At 33.7% G+C, this 21785-nt stretch overlaps 1 long non-coding RNA gene and 1 pseudogene across 1 annotated transcript; both read right to left on the reverse strand.

Moving 5' to 3' along the window:
* The window catches only part of LOC133201997 (uncharacterized), an 89725-nt pseudogene that overhangs the window by 61308 nt on the left and 6632 nt on the right, over positions 1 to 21785 (reverse strand).
* Positions 5638 to 9696, reverse strand: LOC133202246 (uncharacterized). The gene is made up of 4 exons (XR_009723233.1): positions 9614 to 9696; positions 6376 to 6443; positions 6048 to 6108; positions 5638 to 5715 (listed from the first exon to the last, which is right to left on the reverse strand). It is a non-coding gene; the product is annotated as an uncharacterized LOC133202246 (long non-coding RNA).

Genomic DNA, 21785 nt, shown 5'->3' on the forward strand with positions numbered 1-21785 from the left:
GACCCTTGACCTAGACACTTCGTTCAAGGCCACTGCACATCCATTGTCCAGTGGCACTCTGTGAGTGAAGTATGAGCCACATTGGACCAAGAGGAGAGAAGATATGCTCCAGACAAGGATTTTTCATATACACTGTAATTCTGCTATGACCTTAACCTTACACCTGGAAACATGGTTCAAGGTCACTGCACACCCTTTACCCAAAGGCACTCTGTGGGTGAAGTATGAGGAAGATTGGGCCAAGGAAAGAGAAAATATGCTCCAAACAGAAATTTAAACAGAGAGGCTATTTTTGACCTAGACCCTTGACCTAGAAACTTCGTTTAAAGTCACTGCACATCCATTGACCAGTGGCACTCTGTGAGTGAAGTATGAGCCACATATAACAAAGAGGAGAGAAGATATGCTCCGGATATGGATTTTTCATATAATTCTATGACCTTAACCTTACACCTAAAAACATGGTTCAAGGTCACTGCACACCCTTTACCCAAAGGCACTCTGTGGGTGTAGTATGAGGCAGATTGGGCCAAGGAAAGAGAAAATATGCTCCGGACAAGAATTTAAACAGAGAGGCTATTTTTGACCTTGACCCTTGACCTAAAAAACTTCGTTCAAGGTCACTGCACATCCATTGACCAGTGGCACTCTGTGAGTGAAGTATGAGCCACATTGGACCAAGAGGAAAGAAGATATGCTCCGGATATGGATTTTTCATATAATTCTGCTATGACCTTCACCTTTGACCTAGAAACATGGTTCAAGGTCACTGCACACCCTTTACCCAAAGGCACTCTGTGGGTGAAGTATGAGGCAGATTGGGCCAAGGAGAGAGAAGATATGCTCTGGACAAGAGATCTCGGACGGACAGACGGACGGATGGACAGACAGACAGACTGATCACTATAGGGTGCCCACAGAGCAGGGCCTTAATAAAGTCCTTGTTGTTGTGAATGATGCAGGATAACCTCCTTGGTCTCGAAATGTTGATGAAATATAAAAGCCACCGCTAACGCCTCGGCTTTTATATTTCAAACAACATTTCTCGACCTCGGAGATTATCCTGCAACATTTACGAAAAATGCGGACTTTATTTCTTAAATAAACCTAAAATTTCTTATCCCCATCCACTCATCTCAAAGTGTCCGGTCCTATTATTTTTTGTTTAGATGTTTTATTACAAAAAGTATACACAACGTACATCTCTATATTGTTTACAAGTCTCTTTATTCAAACAAAATTTTCTTATACTAAAGAATAAGTTTGGTTGTAATTGCTCCATTTGGATTTCATTAGACAACAGATAAACATTTAACAGATGTGGCAGGTGGCCTTCTTTTAACAATGACAAAAACATGCAGAGAGGACTCAAGATAACCTGAAAATGGTAGTGGCATATCAAAATTTTATCAAAATAATCAAATTTTATTTACTTGACTAGAAAAACTAGAGGTATTGTGAGCACTGAGCTCACTAAATGATACCCCCGCCTCCCATATGATTATAATGGCTAAGTCCATGTTTTGCCCTGGGAGACCCGAAATAAGTGTCAGATCAAAAAGTAAAATAGGAGGTGCACAATGGCCCTATGTAACAAAGATTCTGTGAAAGTCTCATTAAATTTCATTCCATGGTATAAGAGGAGTTGTGAATAAGAGATAAGTACCCCAAAGCATAACAGACGGACGTACAGACGGACGGACGGACACCCCGATCACTATATACCCTCCCACTTTTCAAGCGGGGTATAATTAATCCTGAACAAGCATACATTAACAGTTTTAAACTTTTACCTTCTATCCTGTGAATCTTTTTAAACAAGTCCTCTATATTTCTAAGGTCATGTCTGCTGTGATCCTCAGAGCTGGTACACCCCACACACAAGGGAACACCACACGGGGTACAGAACTGCTCCAGGGGACTTCTGGGATGCTTTTTGCATTTGATGTCCTCACAATGAAGGCCTGTGAGAAGAATAGTGTTAATACTGTTAATAATTCATCATCCTTCAAAATTAAGAAGGTTTTAAATATGGTGCTTTACTTTTCCCATAATTATACCAAACTGCATTCCTCATGTTGGAATACACAAAGTGCCTTGACAGTGACAATCAAGTGAAAAATCTGTCAATGTGACAACAAACCAGGTTTATTTTGTGTGAGCAGTACTGATGCTTCTCACATGAGTAGACAAATTTTCATTTGCAAGATTTATTTCCCTTTGTCATCAAAAAACTCAGCTTTCTCACTTATCCTTTACATATAATTTACATGTACCTATAATCATGATAATAAATTAAATATTTACAAGTTGTATGTCTTTTGACAATTCTTTCCCATACCTTTATTGGCAAAGTATGTAACAACAAAAAACATAATAAATATAGACATTTAGATCCCGAAAAGGGAAACAACTCTTGTAAATGTAAGCGTCATCTATTATAAAAGCTTTCTATTCTTTAATCTTAAAACTGTAGGAGGTGACTTCTCAACAAAATCAATGTACCCTATTAGAATACTGTGCATAGATATGACCATATTCAACAAATGGTATTGATCAAAAATCAAAGTTCAAGTTATTTGCCACATCACTATTCAGATACAGACAAAATCTATCTGTTTTCTCCCTAACAAATTAACAATCAAGGCACAATGGGTTACATTTACATGTACTTTAGCTACCAATAACAAATTAACAATCAAGGCACAAGGGGTTACATTTACATGTACTTTAGCTACCACTAACAAATTAACAATCAAGGCACAATGGGTTACATTTACATGTACTTTAGCTACCAATAACAAATTAACAATCAAGGCACAATGGGTTACATTTACATGTACTTTAGCTACCAATAACCTAGACCTTGCCTGTGTGACCTGTGTTCAGAACATATGCAACCTTTGTGTTCACAGCAATTTTTTTTTAAATACCTCCTTTTGAATTGAGGAAAAACTCTTTCCTCAAATTGGTTAAAATCATTTTTAGAAATAAATGATAAAAATGCAAAAATAAACATATACAACAAGCAATTCAAGGTTTACTTCGTATCTGATTTATTAAATGTAACGTCAAGTTTTTTACCCCCCCCCCCCCAATTTTTTTCTGTAAGTGATATCGAGGCATTCAAAAATCATGACGAATCTTTATCAACAAAGACTTCCTTTGTTTCTAATGATTAATCATTCCTATTCAGTTTTTTCCCTTACTTAACATATCATAACACTTGATTAGACAGAAAAAAAATATTTTCTTTGGTCAAAAAAATCTCTATGAAATGCAGATGCAAGGTTTGTTAATGCTTTTAATTGCAAGAATTGTTCTTTTATTTGTGGCCAAATCTTACAATGAAAAGGGGAATAACCCAAATTTCTTTTCTCAACTTTAAATAAAGGTAAGAGTTATTCCCCTTTCCAATAGGTAGATGGAAATGATCAATGCATTCGAATTCCATGTAAAAATTAATATAGCAGCACCTGAAAGTCTTAATCTTATTTTTTGTTGTTTTCTGACCTGATCATTCTTATACTGTTTCATTGATGTCAGTTTTCAAACACAAAATATTAAATGAACATGGAGAATGTCAACCCGGTACACAGTGTAGATTTACTGAACACCTGCTACAGAAATACACAACATTCCTAGACAGAGCTGTGTTAATGTCAATGGTGTCTATATCTAACTGGCAACATCAGTACAAAATGTCATCTGTTCTGAATGTAGAATTACCTTCACTTGACTAAATACCTTAAATTTTATAGTAGGCCCATAGGAATTTTGTACAAGTAATTAAAGAGATAAACAATTAAGTATTAGCTAACAAACTAGAATGAAGTATTAAACTTCATCCTCCACTTTAAAATAAAATCCTTCCTTATTTTTCAGTACTTCATCATACTGAACTCTAAATTAATGTAATTCTGCATCTTTAATCAGATTATACCTATCATGTATATCTAACCCAAAGGAAACACAAAATCCACCATAGAAATTGGAAAGTTAATACAATAACAACACGATATACCATTATACCAAGTATAAATTATATTACATTTCAGTCTTACGTTGTAAGAAGACAATTCATATAGATCTATTCTTATAAATTTTAAGTCATTCATCTGTGTATATACTTTTTGTATGAAGTTTCTGAGAAAACATAATGGAATAAACAGGGAAAAAGAGTCAACATTTTATATTTAAACACAATGTCTGAGTAATATAGTCCTCACTATTTAGTTAACTACACAAACACTTAATTAAATATTTGAATACTTTACTCCTTTTTTATCTAATCATAAATAATTCATCATTATTACTTATATAATTTAAAAAAATGCACAATAAAAATTCATAATCAAACTAAATATTTCAATTTTCTATTCACTCTTGTATACAGGTTTATATATCACAATTCTCTATAGTTCTTCTTATATGACATCCCTAATTATAATATAATGTAGTTATTATGTTGTTGTGATATTATAATTATACAATACAATTAAACAAACTACAGTGTTACTTACCAGTCAGAGAGTGTGTATCTACCACTCTGTATATGTTTACTGTGTTGTTGTAGTATGACCCTACCCACAGTAGGTGTGTGGTATCATCATAACTCAGGCCCCGTGGTGTGTCTATCCCGTGTGGTGATGTCTGTATCTGTGACAGGAAGTTACCATCACTGTCTAACATCTGTACTGACCGGGTGTTATAATCACACACCAGGATGTGTGACAGCGCGTCAGTACAGATTCCTAGTGGAAATAGTCCTGATCCTGATGGGTGTCCTGTGTAGGAGAAGCGATGACTTCCACCGCGATCTGTCACCACTACAGCACGACGGAGAAAGTCAGACACAATAACATCTCCATTGCGGTTCTCTGTGATGTAGATAGGTACACTATACAGTCCCTGACCTGTGTTGTTGTTGTACTGTATGGTCTGGATGATTTCTCCTGTGGAGTTATACCGCACTACCTTGCCTGTCTTTGTATCAGTATTATACATCCCGACCAGCAGGTCTCCAGTGGAGGGGGAGCTGTAGACACACTGTGGTTCCCATGGTGCTGTGTTGTACTTTATTAATGTAGTCTTTACGGTGTTCTCTGTAGACAGTTTGTTGATGTTATAATCACTGTCTATATAAATTAAATCACCATCATTGTTCACAGTGTGTCCTCCACTATAACCACTACGTATATCTGTCAGGTGATGTAGTTTATCCCCTGCTGTGTTTGTCAAGATGAGATTGTTATAACTATCATTGATCCAGACCCGGTCTGATGATACACGGGTAATGTGACGTACACGACTAACACCTGTCACTGTGAGAGATTTCTGTAACACTAATCTATACATCATTGACAGCAGACATTTATTTCATCTTTATCCTGTGGTTTTATAACAGAATCCCGTGTTGATTTCCTCAGTCAGGGAGATTTCTCTGTAAATTACAACACTGTACTAGAATTATCTACATCAATAATAGCCTATAATAGGTCTCTGTTTACACAGAATTAAATGTTTAGATCAATATTTTATCTTTATATATACATTTCATATAATTAAATCTAGAACAATAACTTGTCTCTGCTTACAATTAATAAACATTGATAAAATTAACACAAATATAAAAACCTTGTTTTTACACTGGGGACAGAATTCTATTTATGTCCCTGTGAACAGCAGGGTCCAAGTATTCACAATGTAGTCTATCTAAAATATAATATTGATGGATTAAAACATACAATGTATTTATGTTAAAATACTGAAGATTTTAATTAATTCTTACAGATTATCATTTAAAATCATGTCTACCATTTCAAGTCAAATGTTTCAACTACATGTATACAATATACAAAAATATAATCACAATAAACTCTGCTTTCTTTCATATACATGTATATTAATTCATAAGTTACAAAGTTGTGGAATATTAAATGTAGACTTTTTTATGGAATGCCACACTCTTTAGATAGGTACATTGTATGGTGGCTACCGTGTGTGTTGACACAGTTATATAGAGTAACAAAGAAATACCTCTGTACCATATTAAATTCTTGTGTCTGGTAAAAACTGCATGACTTCTGTTCATCTTGTTTCTGTGTCCTGGGGAAAGAAAATAAGAACATTACATGTATAACTAATCATTCTTAAAAAAAACATATATTTTAATTTACTTTATTTGATAATGACAAAATCATGTCTTGATTTTGAAATTACAAAATTCAAATGACAGCTTTAATCTTGACTGTTTTAACCATTTTTTGTTTTACAAAGCAAGTCCATGATGTCAATATTTTCGAATGTGCATCTACAAATGTAATGTATACATTTATTTTTTCTAGTATATTTTTATTTATTGCTTATAAAAACCTGTAACAAAGTTGATTTCTTCATCCTCTTAATGATGACATGTAACTGCACACCACATCCTGAGAAATCTGTCAAAATAAAATCAGAACATTAACCTAGAGAGAGAGAGAGAGAGTGTGTACTTGTAAAACTCTAGTGTACAGGTAGAGATAATGCTATTGTGCCTAATCTGTAGGGTTGATAAACAAGTATCTTAATGATTACAATTTCAACAATAAAATGTTTCTTTCTTTGTTGATTCAGGAATTGATATAGATAATACAGGAATTGATATAGATAATGCAGGAATTGATATAGATAATGCAGGAATTGATATAGATAATGCAGCAATTGATATGGATAATGCAGGAATTGATATAGATAATACAGGAATTGACATAGATAATGCAGAAATTGATATGGATACTGCAGGAATTGATATAGATAATGCAGGAATTGATATAGATAATACAGGAATTGACATAGATAATGCAGGAATTGATATGGATAATGCAGGAATTGATATAGATAATACAGGAATTGACATAGATAATGCAGGAATTGATATGGATAATGCAGGAATTGAAATAGATAATGCAGGAATTGATATGGATAATGCAGGAATTGATATGGATAATGCAGGAATTGTTATAGATAATGCAGGAATTGACATAGATAATGCAGGAATTGATATAGATAATACAGGAATTGATATAGATAATACAGGAATTGATATAGATAATACAGGAATTGATATGGATAATGCAGGAATTGATATGGATAATGCAGGAATTGATATAGATAATGCAGGAATTGATACAGATAATACAGGAATTGACATAGATAATGCAGGAATTGATATAGATAATGTAGGAATTGATATAGATAATACAGGAATTGACATAGATAATGCAGGAATTGATATGGATAATGCAGGAATTGATATGGATAATGCAGGAATTGATATAGATAATGCAGGAATTGATATGGATAATGCAGGAATTATATGCACTACCTGATGCTGCTGAGATGAAATATGTGGATATAACGAACAGTATTCGAGCTCAAAATCTATTAGCATTACAAAACAAGAGGCCCATGGGCCACATCGCTCACCTGAGTAACTTTGGTCATGCTGTTCTTTACCAGATTCCCCCCCTTGTTATACTTGTGGCCCCGCCCTGCCCCCGGGGGTCATGATTTTAACAATTTAGAATCTACACTACCCCAGAATGCTTCCGCATAAGTTTCAGCTTTTCTGGCCCAGTTGTTCTTGAGAAGAGGATTTTTAAAGATTTTTCCTACATATTTCAATGTAAAACTTGGATTCCCTATTGTGGCCCTGCCCTACCCCCGGGGGCCATGATTTGAACAATTTAGAATCTACACTATCCCAGGATGCCTCCACATAAGTTTCAGCTTTTCTGGCCCAGTGGTTCTTGAGATTGATTGATTGATTGTATGTTGTTTTACGTCCCATTCGAGAATTTTTCACTCATATAGAGACGTTACCATATACCGATGAAGGGCTTCAAATTTTGACCTTTACTCGGCACTCAGGGCCATTGAGAAGTGAGGGATCTTTATCGTGCCAGCGCCTGCCGTGACACGGGGCCTCGGTTTTCAAGGTCTCATCCGAAGGACCCGCAACTTTCACTTCAAAGTGCCGAGCGCATGGCGAAGGAACAGTTGCTACCCATTTTTTATCGAATTGGGTCATTCGCGGCGTGGTTCTCGAGAAGAAGATATTTTAATGACCCCACCTTATTTTTGTCTTTTCTTGATTATCTCCCCTTATAAGGGAACTTGGCCCTTTATTTTTACAATTTAAACTCAGAAAAGCTCACTTGAGCTTTCAGCTCAGGTGAGCTAAAAAAAAACAACAACAGAATCCCACTATCCCAAAATAATAATTTTTTTTTCTTTAATGCTTCAAAAAACATGAATGCCATTAGTTTTTGTATACCATTAGACAGTCCATTCATATTTTTCTTCACCCATGCGTGCAATGTCTACTACCAATAAATTAAAGAAATAATTCCCCCCTCTTATCTGCTTTTTATAATAATATAATAATCTTGCCCAGGCAGTTCATTAGGAAAAAATAAAACAAAGAATTTTTCTCATATATTCCTATGTAAAATTTTTATATCTGAAACAAATCTTGAGTATGCTTGAATTTTAATATAATCAATTAAAGATGTCTTCCTCTATATTCTTCTTTGTAAAACTTTGATCCTTTATGGTGGCTAAATCCCCCCTCCCCTCCTCCGGCAGTCATGATTTGAACAAACTTGATTCTGCTTGCCTAGTATCAATTACATCCCTGTTGTTCTTGAGAGGATGATTTTTTTTTAATTCCAATACATTGTATTACAGTGTAAAACTAAAATCCCCTTATGTGGCCCCACCCTACCCACGGGGTCTTGGTCCCTTTAATCTGCTTGAATTTACCTGAGGGCTGAGGATCCTTAGATATCAACCCTTTATTATGTCCCTGCTGGTATTGAGGAAATTTTAAATAAGAATATGTATATATTTTTATCTATTAATTCTTAAGTAAAACTATAATCTCTTATTGTATCCCTTTTTACCCAGAGGGTCATGATTTTCACAAACTTAAATCTGGACTGCAAACAAATTAAGAAACGAAATCATTTTTTCTTTATGAACACAGTGCATTGTTACAGTTCTTAACACACATCATGCCAGACTGGCAATTCAATGGAGGAGCTGATATTTCCAAGGGAAAGTAGGGGGGCTTCTCAGAGTCATATTTTGTCTATTCACGTTGTTTTTTAAGAGTATGTGGACCCAGGGGGTTAGGACTTTAATATTATTTTAAGATTATGTAGACTCCAAGGCTAGGACTTTTTTCATATTATTTTTAAGTGTGTAACAAGTAAGGAAACTATGTATTGCAGAACCGAAAGGACCCCTGCTTCACTAGTCAGGTGCTCTACCAAATGAATTATCCAGGCCAGTATCCACAGCACAAACAGACCCCAAGCAAGCTTTATTCATTATTATGTTTAAGAAAACATTTATATTGTAGGTAAACCCCAAGGCTAAAACTTTATCAAATATTATTTCTAAGAATAAAATTACATATATATTTATAAAAAAAGAATATATGTATACCCCGGGGCTAGGTCTACTTCCAACTTCAAAAAAAGTTAAATCTACTTCCTTGTTCATATTAGTCAGTTTACCGTGAACAAAACAAAACACAGTATATGTCTACGTGATATGACCTTACTTTGTTTACCCACTATTTCATACGTGTAGTATTCACAATAATGTTGATTTCTCTCGTGAATCAATAGGCTTTAGCTTGTTTCGCTTTTTTTCCCCTTGATCTAGCATTCAACCTTTTCACGTCTGCGTCGTCCTGAACATGAAATAATATTTTGTATTTCGATCCCGATGTTCACCCTTAAAACTGATATGCACAGGTGTAACCCGGGGTCTTGGGGTGCTACAGTAGAAAAGACTCAGATAAAGTTTCCTTTTTATTTTGGAATAATCACGATAGATATGTATATAGTTGTTCAATTGAGTTGACCCTGTAACACAGTAAAAGCTAGCATAATAAACAACATTGTAAGAAAGATAACTCTTACGTTCATGTCTGAATGAAATGAAAATGCTAGCCTAAGTATGTTTGACTCAAAAATATTTGTGTCTATCAAAATCATCTATATCTTCTCATTATTTTAACAAACAAAGTATTATTATTTTCACTGCATACTAATATGTAAAACCTTTTTTCACAAGAATTCATAAAGAAAATATTTACATACGTATGTTTCATTAGTATTATGATGTATCGTGATATATAAATTTCAAGCATAACACTCAAGAGATTTTGCTTACCTCACTTGAGGTGTAAAGGTCGTAGAACAATAGCTAGTTTACTCTTACATCATGAGAATTCATGGCCGTAGGAACCGAGGGGGGGGGGGGCACGGAGGGGCCGTGCCCCCCCCCCCAATAATTTTGCTGATATATAGATTACTATAGTAAACATAGATAATGTGTGCTTGTGCCCCCTCAATAAAAAGGTCTGATGACCTTTTTTTTTTATTTGCTTGTCAGGAAATTTTTGGTAGTGCCCCCTCAACGTCAACTGAAAAATGTATGGCTGTGCCCCCCCCAAACTGAAATTGCTTCCTACGGGCCTGGAATTACATGTATATCTAAAGGTAGAAAATAATACACTGACTTCAACTATTCAGTTCACTGTGTTAATGTATCTGTAATTATATTACTAATCCTGTTTTTCTTTAAAAAAATATTACACTTATATTTATTCTTTTAAAGTATGACCAACTGTTTCAATAAAATAGATGTCTGAATACTTCTATTATTATTACAGAAATAGATATTTAATATATGTATTTAATATAATGAATATATATGTACATGTACTTACAAATCAACTGAGCTGATTATGAGAATATTCCACAAAACTAAGGCACGTCGCAACAGGGGGGCCGGGGAGTGGGGGCACTTTTTTTCCAAACAAAACCTTTTAGTAATAGTAATAGTAATATAAAAATTTATATAGCGCTCTATCAATTTGAGTCCTCTAAAGCGCTTTACAATTAAAATATATAAAAAGAGACAATGTTTAAAATACATAAAAAAGACATGTGAATAAAATTAATCATAATGTCTCTATCTAAATATAAGCCATATTTATATTAAGAAATCACAAATTAAAAGCTAGTTTGAAAAGATGTGTTTTAAGATCCTTTTTAAAACTGGGCAATGAAATACATTCTCTAAGTTTAAAAGGCAGAGAGTTCCAGAGACTCGATGCGGCCTTGTCTAAACGACGGTCTCCGTATGTTTTCGTGCGTGTCCGAGGTACCTGGAGAAGATGCGAGAATTCTGAACGTAGTGATCGTGGCGGGTTATAAACAGACTGAGTCATGATGTCTCTCATGTAGACTGGGGATAGGCTACGAAGGGTTTTGAAAGTGTGTAAAAGGATTTTATATTGGATCCTGTATTGAACTGGGAGCCAGTGAAGATGGATCAAAGTTGGAGTAATTTGGTCTGATCTTTTAGAACGCGTGATTAGTTTTGCGGCTGTGTTTTGCACTCTCTGAAGTTTGGCGATGTGTTGAGAATGAACACCATATAGCAATGCATTGCCGTAATCAAGTTTAGATGTAACTAAGGAATTCACTAGAGCTTTACATGCTTCGTCACTGATAAACGGACGGATGCGGCCAATTTTGCGAATGTTCATGTATGCTGAACGAGAAATTGAAAATGTTCATTGAAAGGGTGGATAGCCCACCCACTTTGTACTTTGTGTTGCAGCACAGTCAAATAAGGGTAATGTTGTAATGTACTATGAATAAAATTTGTTACTGAAAGGAGTTTGAATCTAACCCCCCCCCCCCCCCCCACGAAATAGGATTTTTTCGAGTCTGGATAACTTTCCTTTAATTTTTCTTTAATATTTATTTTATTTCATTTCATTTTAACTTATTTTTTTGGCTTCTCAAGTTTTTTTTTAGGTAAGTTGAATTTTTTTTCTCAGTCTGCCCCCCCCCCTTTCAAAAACGATTCTAAGTCCCCGAAACATAAAAAAAATTTCAATGATACTGACTGACACTGAAAATACACTTTCAACAAAGACTGCAGCACAAGAACTAAATAACACAATGGGAAAATTCCCTCCAAATTATAATATGATCAAATTCTCTACATCTGACCATAACTGACCAATCAAATACAAGAAAAGGGTATATTCCTTCTAAATATAGCTACAGTGTATAAAAGTTTAAAATATCCATGCACATGAGTGACATGATTATTTGTAAAGTAATTAACAGTACTAAAAATATATTCATACTGAATAAACTCATATGTTGCGAAAATAATTATTTTATAAATAATGAAAATAATAAATTTATTCATCATAATAATTTGATAAAAATAAATATCAATTTTCACTCTGTCATACACATAATTATGACTGCATTAAGTGCATGCTAGTTAATTGGATACTTTGATGTATGTGTGTGTTGTGTGTGTATATGTGTGTGTGTGTGTGTGTGTTGTTTGCGTGTGAGAGGGTGTGTGTGTGTGTGTTGTGTGTGTATGTGCACGTGTGTGTTGTGTGTGTATATGTGTGTGTTGTATTCATTACTATACACCAATGGATAATGATGTTGTCAAAAAATAAATGAAATGAATAAAAAGTACAGGTTCTATACGATTCAGGCATGCAATCAGTGAAAAGTCGAATATTTTAGATTGGGCTAATATTTTTATGCCTCCATAGCTGAAGATTTGGGGGCATACAGTTTTTGATCTGTCCGTCCATCTGTTTGTCTATATACATGTAGCAGTTTGTCTAGCCGCTAAAACAGTTAACCTTGTCCATAACAGTTACTATTGATTGGTTGGAGTTACATGTAGGACTTTGTATTTCACATGTATTCCTTGTAACAAGAACTTCCTTATGGTACCAACATTTTTTTCCTTGACCTTGGGAGTACATGTATGACCTTCTTTTATAAACAATAACTTTGGCCATAACTTTTAAGCATTTGTTGCAAAGGCTTTCATATTTCACCAGGCGCGGATTCAGGCGGGGGCGCTCATCCCCTATAAAACTAAAAAAATAAATTTTCATATATATATTTTTTCACTATCTTTAGACTTACATTGACGTAATAAAGGTAAAAATTACAGTCATTTTTGTGCTAAAATGAGATTCAATAAATTTGCCGATTCTTAGTGACCCAACCGGTCACTGATCTTGACATTCTGGTGATATCGGCGGTACTGATGCCCCTTGCCATCTAGTAGCGCCCCTAGCTCTAACGCAAAATCCTGGATCTGCGCCTGTTCACAGGTATATTCCACGTGAAAGACCAACATTTTTGACCTCCTGACCTTGGAGTTTGTCTTGCATTTGAGAATTTTTACCTTGCCCACAGCTGTCATACGGGGGGGGGGGGGGGGGGGGCTCAGTGTTTCACAAACACAACTTGTTTCATATGATAACATGATGTACACAGTAATCAAAATATCTTTTCTTATAACATTATATTTGCTGATTTGTAATTTCCATGTTTATAATATTTTTATTTCAAATAAATTGACGATAAATTATAAGCAAATCTGAAAATTTCCAATGTATATATAACTATTTGAAGCTTCAAGACCATTCTCAAACATCGACTTATCACAAAAGTTTGATTTTCCCTGATCAATCTTTGCTTGCAGCGCCTACTTTTCTAATTTGAATGTTTCTGCGGTTTTAATCAAGATATACAGATACCAGTTATTTTATAACACGTCATTTTCACGCACGGGTTGAGTAATATTACAAATGTACATATATAAATTTTGAGAGTATGAGGTTCCATGTTAAAGCATGTTGTATAGGCTCTGTGTTAAAAAAAAAATTAAATTAAAAAAAAATCAAGGGAGATTGCAATCTTCGAGCGTAATTCTCAACCTGTGTCTGTAAATTCGAACAATACTAATTAAATAAAACTTCCAGTACATTGTATACATGTAGTTCTTCAGAACCCCCACCTAAAAATAAAATTGAGCATACAGTTTCCTTAACATGTTCCCAGGAAACAAATTACTCTCTCTCTCTCTCTCTCTCTCTCTCTCTCTCTCTCAGGCACGTAGCATCGTTTTTCAAAGTGGGAGGACCAGAAAGGGGGGGGGGTAAGTCAACCCAAATAGAGAAAAAAGCTGCAAATTGAAAACCTGAGTTATATTCAATGTTCATCATATTTAAAGCAAAACACAGTTCTCTTCCGATTGACTGATATTAAATAAAGTACAAACCAGAAGTCTCTGATGAGAATGCAGCTCTACTGGCTTAATTGTATTTATGTAAAAAGAAGAGCAAAGTAGCACCTGGACTTGAAACGCCCCCTTTCCCTTAAATATTCTACATGCATTTACAGAATTATGTACACTGATACATATTTTACTACACTTTTACTATGTTTTGATTAATCAATCTGTAGGAAGACTCTAAATCAGGATTTTCATACTACCAAGATAGTAGCATAGTGTGCACATTTCGATCCCTTTGAACCGGGTCCAAGATGGCGGCCCTTCCGTTTCCAGCTCTTCCGCTTCAGTTTTTTTTTTTTGGTTTTTATTTTTTTTTTAATTTTTTTTCTTTTTCGGTTTCTTACAAAGTAGCCATCACACTTTACCAGGACTTTGGACCTGCTGTCCGACTGCAGGTGGGTTTATACTTGTTTTTCTTGAAAACGAGAAGGGTGGCAGCCACTTACGACCATGTCAAGGACGCGCCAGAGGTAGACCTACGCCAAGGCACACAGCAGCACAAAGCTTGTTTCTCGTACCGACCGGATCCCCGATCGTTGATATGAGGGGGACCTCTCAGAGTGGTTTACGGGTCTTCACGACCGAGCCAGGGACTAGTCTTTGGGGGGGGGGGGGGGCAAGGGGTTTACGGGTCTTTATGACCACGCTAGGGACCCCTTGTGAAACGCCCTCTTTTTTTATCTATTGAACAAAAACACCACATACACTATTTGTTAGAGAGTTTTTACAAATTTTTCATGAAATTAAAATATATAATTTCCTCTCTCACACCCCTTTTTTTCTTTTTTTGTTGAGGGGGGGGGTATCATTATTATTATTATTTCATTATATATTTATTTGATTGTTTATTTATTCATTTATTTTATTTTATTTTATTTACATTTCTCTTAAAATATGAGCTTTTAAAGAGTATTACCACTGACACTATATAATAGCTCAGTTTTTACGAGAAATGTAAAATAAACTATAAATATATCATAAACCCCCCTCCCCCCTCCCCACCCCAAAAAAGAGAAGAAAAAAAAAAATAGGGTGTGAGAGAGGGGATGATGTATTTTAAATTCATGAAAAATTTGCCTTTATTTCCCATTCAATCAGGAAAATTTTATTTCTCCATGCTTTTCTGCCTTACAGTGTATGTCAGAATCCAAGCTTTATTGATGAAAAATCCCGAAGGCAAAGTGGTTCTTAATGAATCCTGAATATTATTTGATTTATATGACTTTCCTAGTATATCAATTATTATATTAAAACCTTTGGATTGCTTGATAGAGAGAGAGAGAGAGAGAGATTTAGTAAGAGCCGTCAAATTACGATTTTACAGGGAAACTAGCCATTATTTCTCATAAAAACTTTGTGTTTTGGCATATCTTTACACAAAGAGCGATCTATCCCAGATATATATGACAGATAGACAGACAGGCATCAGACAAAGGCATCATAGGGATAAATACATCAGACGAATAAATGCATATCAAAAGTATTTAAGGTATTAAGTGTATAACGACAATATTTGGTACCTAATAAATGAATGGTCCGATATTTTTAATCATGGTAGTATTTTGAAGGTGCTATCAAATAAAAATACTCCACCAAATTTGCAAAATTTTGATTATTGTCCAATTAATTTCACCTTGAATTTTATATGAAGTCTATGGGCAGCGCATGTGTTATCAAGATATTGTAAAAAGTAATTTGAACTTCTTACAAATATCTTGGTGAAAATATGCATACACTGTCTCTTTGTTAAACCTTGAAATAAATTGTATACCACAGAGATTTTTACAAAATCGATTTTTCTCTCTTTATCAAGGGCAGATAACTCTTTAAAAACGTTTAAGATGCAAAATGGCCGGCTACTTAATATATGTTATCAGTCATGTGAATTTGGTTCATTTCACTTTTATCGTTATCTAACAATGCATATTTAACTTTTATAAAATGATTCGAAATTGCTCAAAATACCTATGTTTAAAGTAGATCATTATTTTGAAGATCATTTATACGATTTTAGTTTTTCCAATTTGAGTTTCAAGCAATTAGACTTCAAAGTACAACAACAAAGTCGTCTTTAATATCATTTTTTTTCATTCAGTTCTGATTTTTATCCCAGTGAATTCAAGTTTAAATGATTGATATTTATTAACGATTACGAAGCAATATAGATTAATCTTTGGTGGTAGACACGGGAGTATTACCAGCTCAAATTAAATTTTAATTTAATTTCCAGGACGTTGAGCTTGATTCCTCATTATAGTAGTAGTTTTAATGGCTTCTTTCACTATACCCCGATATCTGCAAAATGAAAACTGATCCCTACAATATTTATACAGTGAAAAGTGTCTAGCCCGACACCTGTGCAATCCGTTTCACTGTGAATTCCGACCTTTGTTTAAATCCCAATTTTACTGTTTTCTATGTTCTTTACCCTTTGTAATCCGACATCCTGTCTATTCCGATACAAATGCTGTCTCCCATTTAGAGATGTCAATTTTACTCGGACAGCTTAATCGAGTTGTTGGAGGCTTAAGTCGAACGATAATCGAGTACTCGTAGAAATTTAATTTTTCATGGCATTGCACTATTTGTCTTTTACGGACTGCTTGTACAATAATTAATCTAGTAACGTAAATCATGCATTAAACAATTTCTGAATTGTAAACATTTACATGGTAATAAATATATGTATCCAATGAATTTGTTCTTAAATATAATATTTTAGGTACTTCATTGTATTTTTTCTTTCTTTTTCCTTGCATTCTTTTTTTTTTTTTTTTTTTTTTTTTTTTACGTTTTTTTAATTAATGTAAAACAGTTTGTATTTACCTTGACCTTGCTGTATATAGGGAGAGGGCTAAATAGTCTATGCCTGCTGCCAAATCTCATTCACTTTTTGTGAATAAAATTATGTATAAATAAAAAAAAAATATTTACTGCACATGTAAATACAGAATATCAAATGCCTGCATTTGTCTCCTTTTTTATGACGCTAGTACATGCACCTTTATTGCCTAATCACCCGAAGCAAGTTGAACATGTCTTTTAGTGACCTGTGACCGGTAAACTGGTAAAGCGAACCTCTTAAAAAAACATAGAAAGCTTGCAATAAATTTTAATTATGAGATTCTGTGAAAACAATCAATACAATCTTAAAATGACTGATATTAACGAAAGAAAGAAGCACCATTAAATTACGCTCATAACTGTTCCCCAATTTACATGTATGTACAAATATTTTACAGCTGTTCAATTATTATTATTAATTGATTAAGAGTATCTTATGATATCGGGCTGGAACTTTATAATTTGGAGCTAGCAAATATAGTTCTTGAAAGCTTCCCCATTTACAACATTTTAAGATGTAGACAATCCTTTAAAAAAGTTTTTCCGACATTGTAATTGGGCATTTTTGCGGAGGATTTACTAGGAAAGGTTCAATTGTGAATATCGATATGTATGACGGATGAAGCATATAAAACATGTATGGTACAACATACACATGATATATGTATAAGGACAGTGGCGGATCCAGGAATCTTGAAAGGGGGGGCGACCAGTTTTGGGCCGGGGTAGGGGCCCACGGCCACACCAAACAAAATTGTTTTATTAAATCTTATGTATATTTTGGACACAAAAGGGAGAAGGGCTGAGCCCCCTCTAAATCCTCCAGTGTAGGATGTTACACCGCAGAATGCAAGTACAGTATTTCACAGTTTTTCAGTTCTGAAATCTTTAATGTATGCCAGAAACTGTAGATTTTGGAGGCCGACTAAAAATCGACATGCAAAATATATCCTTTGAACAATTATCAAACCACTTAAGCCTTACCCTGAGTTTTACAAACGAGAACACTGACGCGATAAGAAATGAATGAAGATAATCTAATTTTATTACATAGAATTTAAGATTACTGTGAAGAAGCAAATTTTATAACGAATAACCGAGTAATTTTTTTTTAGCTAATTGTCGGTATGATAGAACGATAATCGAGTACTCGAATATTCGTTGACATCCCTACTCCCATTGCATGTAAGATAAGACAGTTTTCACTGTAGAAGAACACCAAAGACATTAGAAGACGAAAACAGCGATGAAAACATCCAAAACGATAGTTTATTGTCATAAATCTTACATCTTCATTTTGCTTGCTACCAATTTTATGCTCTGATGTACCATAAAAAGCTGTAATAGTTAAAGAAAAAGACAGTTAGCATAATAACACACTCACTACAAAGAGGTTATAAGAAGATCCATACATTGATTTATAGAACCAGAGAGAGAGAGAGAGAGAAGTTTATAGTATGTCAAATTAAAATACCTAGTTGCTGAAAAAATCCTTGTATCTTCTAAAGATTCCCACCGGGTTTAACTGAATTAGCTGAACTAAAGAAATCGAGTTTACATTGAAGTTCGAATATTTTGGAAAATGAATTTCGTCTCATTCCAATTACCTGGGTTGTCAGTTTGCAGCCTCACTACAACGTAGCCTCTGTTTGGTACCACCACCGTATCCTTGAGTGGAGGATTTTCTATGTTCAGATCTGGAACGTTACCATTCTTCCAGCTTGAATCCCGCCATCTTGCTTTGCTGAAGTTAACCGAAAATTGAATGTCTTGGTTTGCATCTTGTACAAACTCAGTTGTTTTATTTAAAACTGCATGACCGATTTTCAGAACTTGGAAACGATTTCCGTGTAGGTGAACGGGATGTGAAGTTCCTGTCTGTAAGCCATCTATAAAATCATTTTGAAAACGAAATTGATATACCGACCCTTGTATGTGCAATAAGTACTGTAAAATAAAAAAAATGTATTTTTGGGAAGATATTATGGAGATAAGATATTTGAATTTGTCGTAGAAGAAAGTTCACTTATGATACATATGAAATTTTAGGTTTCGTATAGGACATCTATTTGGGACTCTGTTCATATATTTGTACCAAAATACAACAAAAATTCCCCCCTTCCAAAATTAAGTGATTTTCCGGTATAAAATAAGTTGATCTGACAATCATCATCAACATGTTCCCTGATCAATCTGCTTTAAAATGATTTTCATTTGTTTAATAGAGAAAAAGTGTAAACGGTTTTATTGTACACCCATAGGACAATCATGCAAAGATATCAACTCGGGATTTATTAGAATGTATATTTGAGATGGATGGTACTCACTTTCTGCAATAAGAACAAGTTGTATGGTTTTCGTCGTTTCAAGTTTAACGACGTGAGTGCATTGGCAGTATTCACCACAGTTCTCCATGTGTTCGTTGTTACATACAATACTCTGACTTGTCTTTTACAATATCTGGAGAAATCTTCAAACAACAAAAATAAAGCTTTCTAAATCTGGCTGTGTGAAATGTAAATTTTTTGTACATTTGTTACTAATTATTATTGAACACAATAATAATAAAAAAAGGTTGAGAAAAATACACTTAAAAGGAAATTAAATTTTACAACCTTTTGCAAGATATTCAACTGACAACCGAATTCTTTTATTCTCTTGCACAATAATTATTGAAATGCAAGTTAATCATTTAAAAAAATGAAACAGACTCCGATTATTCATATTCACAGATCTGGATGCAACTTCTTTGTGTTACTCATATAAAAATAATCCTATGATTTTAGATCAAATCCATCATACCAGAAGTGGAGTTGGTGGAGATTTGTAGTGGATTGCATTCACTGCTGGGCGGGCACGCTTAACATCACTCACTGAAAAGCAAGAGACCACCGTTTTAAATTTAAGAAAATTGGAATAAAATTTCTTAATGCAGATTTTCCTGGTGTCATATTTCTACTTAATCAATAAAAAAAATCATAGAATTGTCATTTCTTATTAACCCGTAAAATGAAAATTGAGAAAAATCTCTTGGAAATCATCTGGAGAATCTGGAATGGAGACAGGGTTGAACATCCTGCTGATCGATGACGCCTTAAGGTCTGCTATGGAAAGACACTTGACAGATGGTTCTATCCTTACCATGCTATCAGGACTGTCAATAAATGTACAAGTTAATGTTCATTCATGTACAATTTAATGTTTATTCATGTACAAGTTAATGTTTATCCATGTATAAGTTAATGTTTATCTCAGTACAAGTTAATGTTTATCTCAGTACAAGTTATTGTTTATCTCAATACAAGTTATTGTTTATCTCAGTACAAGTTATTGTTTATCTCAGTACAAGTTATTGTTTATCTCAGTACAAGTTATTGTTTATCTCAATACAAGTTATTGTTTATCTCAATACAAGTTATTGTTTATCTCAGTACAAGTTAATGTATATCTCAGTACAAGTTATTGTTTATCTCAGTACAAGTTATTGTTTATCTCAGTACAAGTTATTGTTTATCTCAGTACAAGTTATTGTTTATCTCAGTACAAGTTATTGTTTATCTCAATACAAGTTATTGTTTATCTCAATACAAGTTATTGTTTATCTCAATACAAGTTATTGTTTATCTCAGTACAAGTTAATGTTTATTTATGTACAAGTTAATGTTTATCCATGTATAAGTTAATGTTTATCTCAGTACAAGTTAATGTTTATCTCAATACAAGTTATTGTTTATCTCAGTACAAGTTATTGTTTATCTCAGTACAAGTTATTGTTTATCTCAGTACAAGTTATTGTTTATCTCAGTACAAGTTATTGTTTATCTCAATACAAGTTAATGTTTATCTCAATACAAGTTATTGTTTATCTCAGTACAAGTTATTGTTTATCTCAATACAAGTTAATGTTTATCTCAGTACAAGTTAATGTTTATCTCAGTACAAGTTATTGTTTATCTCAATACAAGTTATTGTTTATCTCAATACAAGTTATTGTTTATCTCAATTCAAGTTATTGTTTATCTCAATACAAGTTATTGTTTATCTCAATACAAGTTATTGTTTATCTCAGTACAAGTTATTGTTTATCTCAGTACAAGTTATTGTTTATCTCAATACAAGTTATTGTTTATCTCAATACAAGTTATTGTTTATCTCAATACAAGTTATTGTTTATCTCAGTACAAGTTATTGTTTATCTCAGTACAAGTTATTGTTTATCTCAATACAAGTTATTGTTTATCTCAGTACAATTTAATGTTTATTCATGTACAAGTTAATGTTTATCCATGTATAAGTTAATGTTTATCTCAGTACAAGTTATTGTTTATCTCAGTACAAGTTATTGTTTATCTCAATACAAGTTATTGTTTATCTCAATACAAGTTATTGTTTATCTCAATACAAGTTATTGTTTATCTCAATACAAGTTATTGTTTATCTCAATACAAGTTATGGTTTATCTCAATACAAGTTATGGTTTATCTCAATACAAGTTATTGTTCATCTCAATACAAGTTATTGTTTATCTCAGTACAAGTTAATGTTTATTTATGTACAAGTTAATGTTTATCCATGTTTACGTTAATGTTTATCCATTCTGGTAACATGCTTATTGAGTAATAACCTATGAAGATTAAAACAAACCTATCCAGTCCAAATTTGAATATTTTATGAAAATATTTTTTTGATGGCAAAGAGCAAACATTACACAATATTCTTGGAACAACCTTAAAGACGTT

This window comes from Saccostrea echinata, unplaced genomic scaffold, assembly GCF_033153115.1.
Source record: "Saccostrea echinata isolate AGI-Se365-2 ecotype Australia unplaced genomic scaffold, CSIRO_AGI_Sech_v1 ptg000046l, whole genome shotgun sequence".
NCBI classification, from domain to species: Eukaryota; Metazoa; Mollusca; class Bivalvia; order Ostreida; family Ostreidae; genus Saccostrea; species Saccostrea echinata.